The sequence below is a fragment of the Megalops cyprinoides genome, chromosome 15 (genome assembly GCF_013368585.1).
Source record: "Megalops cyprinoides isolate fMegCyp1 chromosome 15, fMegCyp1.pri, whole genome shotgun sequence".
NCBI lineage: Eukaryota > Metazoa > Chordata > Actinopteri > Elopiformes > Megalopidae > Megalops > Megalops cyprinoides.
In genome coordinates, this window is record NC_050597.1 from 34238505 (window position 1) to 34246188 (window position 7684).

The following is a 7684-nucleotide window of genomic DNA, read 5'->3' on the forward strand; positions in this document are numbered from 1 at the left end:
CGCCCAGACCGATATGTGAGGTCGACAGTGTCGGGCTCTGCTTGAAACAGAGATCGCGTTTTCCAGACTGCGCAGATCATGTCCTAGGTCGCATTATTCACCAGCACAGATGCCGATCTTTTCTAGTCGAAACCCACTATGTTACTATGAGGCCTTGGAGGGATTTGACATGAAAAAGTTGTATTTAAAGTATTGTGCAAGAAAGCAATTGGACAGCAGTTAATTTCAGACAACACCGGCGATCACTATCCCGCCTATAGCAAGGGGAAGGAAGGCGGAGTTATTTAATCAGCTGTTCCCGGAGAATGCAATCGAAAGTGACACCATTCGATTTCTGAGTGGTCTTTAAACATAAGAAATAAAGAAAGTTACATGATATCAGACAAAGATGTAACACCACACATTTTTTAAGCGTCGAATAATGCTTGGTTAATAGACTACATTCAGCCAAGAAAGTTTCGTTCGTGTGCAGACATTTACATGTTAGTTCAATAATTGAACCAAATTTTGATTAACCAAATTCATATCAATAATATACAGAGCATTTGTTTAACCCCTCATGAACTAATTACGTTTTTCACACACCAACAGTTAAAGATGCCTAATGCACAGAAGTTTCACCAGAACTTGGTCAATGCAAGAGTCACACTGATAAGCCTGTGTCTGTCTGTCAGGGTGTAAAAGCCAGGACAAGGTGCCAGAGTTGTAGTCATAATTTTTCTCACTAACACCAATAGTCACATTTGCAATGTTTTTAATAGCCTATGTCAGGTTAACTGGAGTCCACGCGACTCTTAATTCCGTTACTCCTAGTCACACACCAAACAGTGTGGGAACCCAATCAATCTACGGAGGCCCAGAGGCGCAAAAAGGGGGTATGCAACATATGCAGCGCATAGGTGCGCTACGCGAAGGGGGCGCCAAAACAATGGTGAAAAATATACATGTACACGATACGAAAATGTGTCTTTGTTGTCAATTGTCTTTGTTTTGTCATTTAAAATAGGTACATGCTGTATTATAGACTAGGCTGTATTCGAAACCGCCTACTGCATACTATGTACTGCGTACTACACAAGTATATACTGTATACTGCATGCTATTATTCAGTGTAGTACCCAGTATGCGACCATTAATGATTACATTTGTAGTAGCCTATGTTACATTGTCGCGTGAAATCATTGCGAGTGTAGAAACGTCCAGATTTCCTCGTGGTATTTTCCAATTAGACGCCACTAGCATTCTCACTAGTGAAAAGTACTGGCGAGTTCACGAAAAGTATTCGCGAGTTCGGTGGTACGGGCACATAATGTGGCACGGAGGAGGAGAAGAGCTGCTACAAAAAAAAAAAAAAAAAAAAAAAAAAAAACATTTTGGGCGTGATAGGCTATTTGAATATGAATACAATGTAAGTAGCCTACGCTGCTACCTTACACCTGTTAGGCTGTATGTCGTCAAATTTTATTAATAAAAAGATTTTCTGTGAGAAACAATTGATAGTTTAATTACAGATGTCATACAGTTTTAGATTTCAGTCATTTTCATATAATGGAATTACAAAGGATCATAATCAAGTCAATCAAGTGAATACATAATATATATATAATCCTCAGTGCGGTCCTCCAACGTTACAGCCGTCTCGCTGTCCGCGATGTCTACCTAGGCGAGGTAGACTGGTCTGATGCATACTGGCGATATTTTTTCAAATCAGTACGTCATGCGGTTATCTTTGGCGTAGGCCTACTGGAAATTTAATTTCGTTCGCATACTGTATACTACGTACTAGATTTGGTCAAAATCAGTACACACTGGTAGTATAGTAGGCCTATGCCAGGGGTGGGCAACATTTTTTTTTCCCAGAGGACCATACTTACTTTGATAAAGTAAGCCGAGGGCCACACATTGGACGATTGAAATGAAACATGAAACGCATAGTGCTGTTATGTGAAATGACATGAATTTGATATACATGACAGATTACTTTACAGTAGCCTATTTGCCTGCCTACTCAAAGGCCTGACATTTTTTAAGGCTTTATGTCAACCTGGTGTACTCTGCGGTTACAATAAAAAGATTTACTTTCATAAAACAATCCAACCGGATGCCCTTTTTGACAATTCAGCAGTCAAGTCTTCATCAATGACTTCCACACGCCGAGTAACGGTGCACCGCGACAGACTCACATTTTCAAACTGACTTCTTGTCAGGGCACATTATGCTAGCTGCCTCTACCATACAGTCTTTTAAAAACTCACCATCTGAAAATGGCTTGCTGTGTTTTTCGATTTTGTGTGACAGCATGTAACTAACTTTTGTTGCCGATTCTTGGACTGTAGACTGCTTTGTAAAAATATTCTGCCTGGCAATTAAGTTGGAAGACAATTTCAGGGCTTTTTCTTCTTTCCCGCGAAGACAAGTTTGCGGCATAGTTAGCATGCTTAGTAATGTTGTATTCTTTGAATACGGCAACATTTTCGCGATACAAAATGGCGAGAAGGAGACAACTGGCTCTCGTTTAGGGTCAGTTAAAAACATGGTAATTACGTGAGGCTTTGGTACTTTTTTTCTGTGGCGAGACACCATTTGAGTAGATAATGTACATTGTTAGCGATCTAGCTGGCTATACATTGTTGCAGAGCTAACGCTAGCGAACAGGCTAGTTTTGCTAACGACCAGCAGTAAACACAAACACTTTCCAGAAACTCCTGGGATCCGTCCAATTTGACTCCAAACGGCTGATGAATGTTATGATACAGTTTTACTGTCATGTTGTACAGTTCACTGTGCTCAGAAACTAGCACAATTAACTTCACCGCTACGTTTTCCATTTTTGGTGATTGTTATGGGACACGACAGGTCTCACCACTCCGCTTAAGATTGGCCAGCTGTCAAAAAAGCGCTTGACGTAGGGCGTTTTTTTTCTGAGAAGTTGAACTGTTTTCAATTGAACAAACGCCGGCGACGGATTAAAATAGGATGCGGGCCGGTTCCGGCCCGTGTTGCCCATGTGTGGCCTATGCGGTTTCGAATACAGCATGGTATTTTTGAAGTTACAGCCAGGTCTAGACCGATCACACGGACAAGACAGGCTACTTATTCGTTACGGCTGCGGTCCAATGACTGTACCAATGATGACAGTTAAAATGTTGTCATAAGATTCTAGAGCTAGATTCTAGATTCTAAGTTGTCAACTTGTCATGACAGAAGTCGTCGAGATGGAGAAACGTCAAAAGAAACTGTCAGGGGCGCAGAACAGGAAAAGAAAGAGGGAAAAGGAGAAAGCGTGTGAAGGAATGAGAGAAAAATTGTCTATGTGGATGAAAGACTGCAGGTACCGTAGGATGTAAGGTACCACTTCAGTGAAAATCTTGAGGGAAGCTTGAAGTTGACTTTTTCTAGTTAGCTAAACTGGACTAGCTAACATTAGGTAGGCTAACGTAGTTTTGTGAGTGTTGTGGTCAGATGTTATCTATGTCTGCGTTGTGCGTGATGACGGCGGTGATTGGGTCACGTGGTGTTGGTGGCGGTAGCATTCGTAATATCACCAGTTTGTGAATGAGTGGAGAGGGGGTGGTGGGGGAGCCTTTGTTACGCCCCGTTGCCGGGGAAAAGATAAAATAAAAATGGGGAAAAATCACACAAGGGGACGACCCGTTGGCAGCAAGTGCACATTCTCCATTTATTTTCCAAACTCCGTCTTTTTCAACTCGGAACAGGCATTTTTAATCGATCGCTGTGCGATGCATCCGCCACAGGCTTAATAAAAAAAATAAAAGACAATTCAAGTTCGAGAAATAAATGAATACCAGTAGATTTTGATTAGAGGTAAATAATAAGGCAAAAGATAGGTAGAAGATTTCAAACAAAAATGATACAAAATAAAACATTCCTCTCTATAGGTGCCACTGCTGTCTCAGTGGTCCTCCATCCCTGCCAGGCAAAAGCAGCCGAACACAGAATGATCAATCCTGACTGACAATCCTGAACCTCTCTAAATCATGAAAACAATGAACCAGGAACCACTCTCCTTCTAACTAATTACCACATGAACATATGAAAATCATGAACATTCATTCCAATATTGTTCTTAACTATTCACTCATACCCATGACACACTCCCCTACAACACAGATGTCGTCCCCGACATCTCAACCAACAGGCGAGGAAGATAGTGAGTAATGTCTCAAGCATTTAGCCATTGTACCAAAACATCAAATCATCATCACATCACATCAAATCATTGAAGTAATCCTTCGTTCAACTGTGTACACAATCACTCAACTTATTCAAAGTCCAGGAGTGCGTGGCACATGTGTATCAATGCTCTGCTTCTTCCATTACATTCCATTAGTCCATTCATGAATATCTGTGAGAATGTCAGCACTCACTTTGTGAAACAGTCCATTCAAGGTGTGTATGTGTACGTATCCCACAGTCCATAAATGAGTGTATGCTGTGTGCGCGTGTTTATCAACACTCAGTCCATCAATGAGTCTGTGACATGTATGATGTATGTTCAGTTTGTGAGAAAGTCCATCAATGAGTCTGAGACATGTATGATGTATGTTCATAGTTTGTGAGAAAGTCCATCAATGAATGTATCATTCGTATGATGTGTGTGTGTATAAGTGCATATTCTTCTTTCAGTATCCATGTGCAACAGCAGGCTGATAATTCCAGTGCTGGAGTGGAGCTGTCCATGTACTTGCTGCTTGCATGGCTCCATAGGATGTTGGGGGATAGTAACACATCATGTTACCTGGGAGACCGGCGCCACAGCAACTGGGATGGCCAAGTTGGTCATATGTGAAGACTCTTGGGGGCCGTCTCTCTCTTACTGGTCGTTGACGCTGTTGCTCATGCTCACTGTGATCTTCAACTTGAGCAGGTGACTGTGGTGCTGGTATTCTCTCCTCCAGTGCAGTCTCCTCTTGAATTGACATGTCCTCTTCCAACAGTGGATCTCTTGTGTCCTGCTCCAGCTGGTGCATCTCCTGATGCTCAGGCTCAACGTCCTGCGTGCGCTGTGTGACACCTTCGGCATCCTCTCTTTCTGTCTGGACTTGGGACTGTGGCACAGGCTGATATCTGAGTGGATAGTATCCATAGTCATCATCATCATCACTGTCATCGTTATTTGTCTCTTGATCTGTTTGATCTTTGTCTCGCTGATTCTGAGCTGTGATTTGTCTTTTCACTTTAGCTGGTTTCAACTGGATTTCTAAAGGCAAATGGTCACATGGCAACAGGAGGTTACGGTGCAGAATCCTACGTCCTCTTGCTTTGCCTTGCTCAGGTATCACTTCATAGATAGGCATGTCTTTTCCCACCTGACGGATTACTTTGTGAATGCAATCTTCCCAGTGATTTCTGAGCTTTCCCGTTCCCCCTCTAGGTGTCATATTCCTTATGAGAACACGGTCGCCCTCATTCAAAACAGAACAAACTGACTTTGTTGTCATGATTCCTCTTGCTCCTTTCAGCACATTTTTTTGCATTTGCTTTTGTGATCTCATAAGCCTCTTGCATCTGTTGCTTCCACTTTTTCATGTACTCCTGATGATCAGCAGTGCCAGTCTCTGGGGTCAAACCAAATAACAGGTCCACAGGTAGTCTTGGAGATCTGCCGAACAGGAGGTAAAAAGGTGAAAACCCTGTTACTTCACTTCTGGTGCTGTTATATGCATAGATGAGCTTGGGCAATGACTCCCTCCAGTCTGACTTTTGCTTTTCTGTGAGCGTTCTCAACATCTGTAGCAGTGTCCTGTTTAACCGTTCCACTTGCCCGTTGCCCTGCGGGTGATACGGTGTGGTTCGAGAGCCCATCACTCCGCAGTTTTTCTTCAGCTGTGCAAACAACTGATTCTCGAATTCACCTCCCTGGTCGTGGTGGATTCTTAGAGGGAACCCAAACTTCAGCGCGTAGTCATTGAATATTTTATCAGCGACAGTCTTTGCAGATTTTGATGTTGTGGGATAGGCTTGTGCAAAGCGTGTGTAATGATCCACTATCACCAATATGTATTCATATCCACCTCGGCACTTATCCAGATGCAGGAAGTCAATGGATACAAGCTCAAATGGCTGAGTGGTGACAATCGGTACGAGTGGAGCTCTGGATTCTCTGCAGGGTTTCTTCTGTTTCAGGCATGTACAGCTTTGTGTGACATAGTGCTCTATTTCTCGCTGCATATGTGGCCAGAAGAAGCGATCCCGGATGAGCGATGTTGTGCGTTCCACGCCCTGATGTCCCATCTCGTTGTGGAGCTGTCTGAAAACTGTTGCTTTGTATTTGTCAGGGAGAACAAGTTGAGTTCTGGTTGCAGTCTTTCGTTGCAGAATTCCATCTCCGTCCAAGGTAAGTTTCTCCCAGTCACGAAGCAAACGTTTTGTCTGTACAGTGAATGACTTTAACTGCTCTCTCGTAGGTTTCTCTTTTAATTGTTTGCAGGCAAGGACAGGACCAATGATTTGATCATCTCTCTGAGCTTGACAGATATCAATCTTTGAAAATGATGTAGGTGTGTCCTCACCCATTTCTGCACACTCACAAGACATCATGGACCACACTGTGGGCGAAACATCACTCTCAACAGCTTGTACTGTGGCTTGCACTGAAGGGGAGGACATTTCTTCTGTGCATTCCTCCATCATGGAGTCTATGTCACAGGGCATTCTTGAAAGACCATCAGCATCACAATTTTCTTTTCCTGGGCGATACTTGATAATTAGGTCAAAGTCAGCTAATTCTGCAACCCACCTATGCCCCGTTGCATTGAGTTTGGCTGTTGACAACACATAGGTAAGTGGATTGTTGTCTGTATATACAGTACAGGAGGAGCCAATCAAATAATCTCTGAAACGCTCAGTAACAGCCCACTTTAACGCTAAAAATTCAAGTTTCCCTGAATGAAGATGATAGTTCTTCTCTGCTTTGGTCAAAGTGCGTGATGCATAAGCTATTACACGTAGCTTACCGTCCTGTTCTTGGTATAGCACAGCGCCTAAGCCTTGGTGTGACGCGTCTGTGTGCAAGATGAATGCTTTGTTGAAGTCTGGGAATCCAAGAATTGGTGGCTCAACCAGGCAATCAATCAGTCTCTCCAGTATCAGCTGATGTTCATCAGTCCATGTGATCAGTTTGTGTGAAGGTGCTCCTTTAAACTTTCCTTTCACTTTTCTTGGCCTCGTGTTACCGCCTTGGTGCTTGTCTGATTTGGGGTCTGATTCTGTCAGGGCATAAAGTGGGCCGGCGATGCGGGAAAAGTCTCTGATGTACTGCCGGTAGTAGCTCAGGAGTCCCATGACTGCTCTCAGTTCTCCCACTGTCTGTGGCCTCTTCTCCTTTAAAGCCCTCACTGCTGCTGTGTCGGCCGGGTCCATTTTACTGCCCTCTGCAGACACGATGCGCCCCAAGTAGCGGACCTCACGTCTGAACACTTCACATTTTCGGGGTTTGAGCTTTATACCATGCTGACGGAGCCGTTGTAGCACTGTCCTCACATGCTCAACATGATCCTCAAAGCTTCTGCTGAAGACCAAGGTGTCATCTAAATAAGGGATACAGATGTCATCTCTCAGCCCTTCTAAACAGTCCTCCATACAGCGCTGAAAGGCAGCTGGAGCGTTCATAAGGCCGAAGGGGATCCTGATCCACTCATAGAGACCCCATGGCGTCACAAAA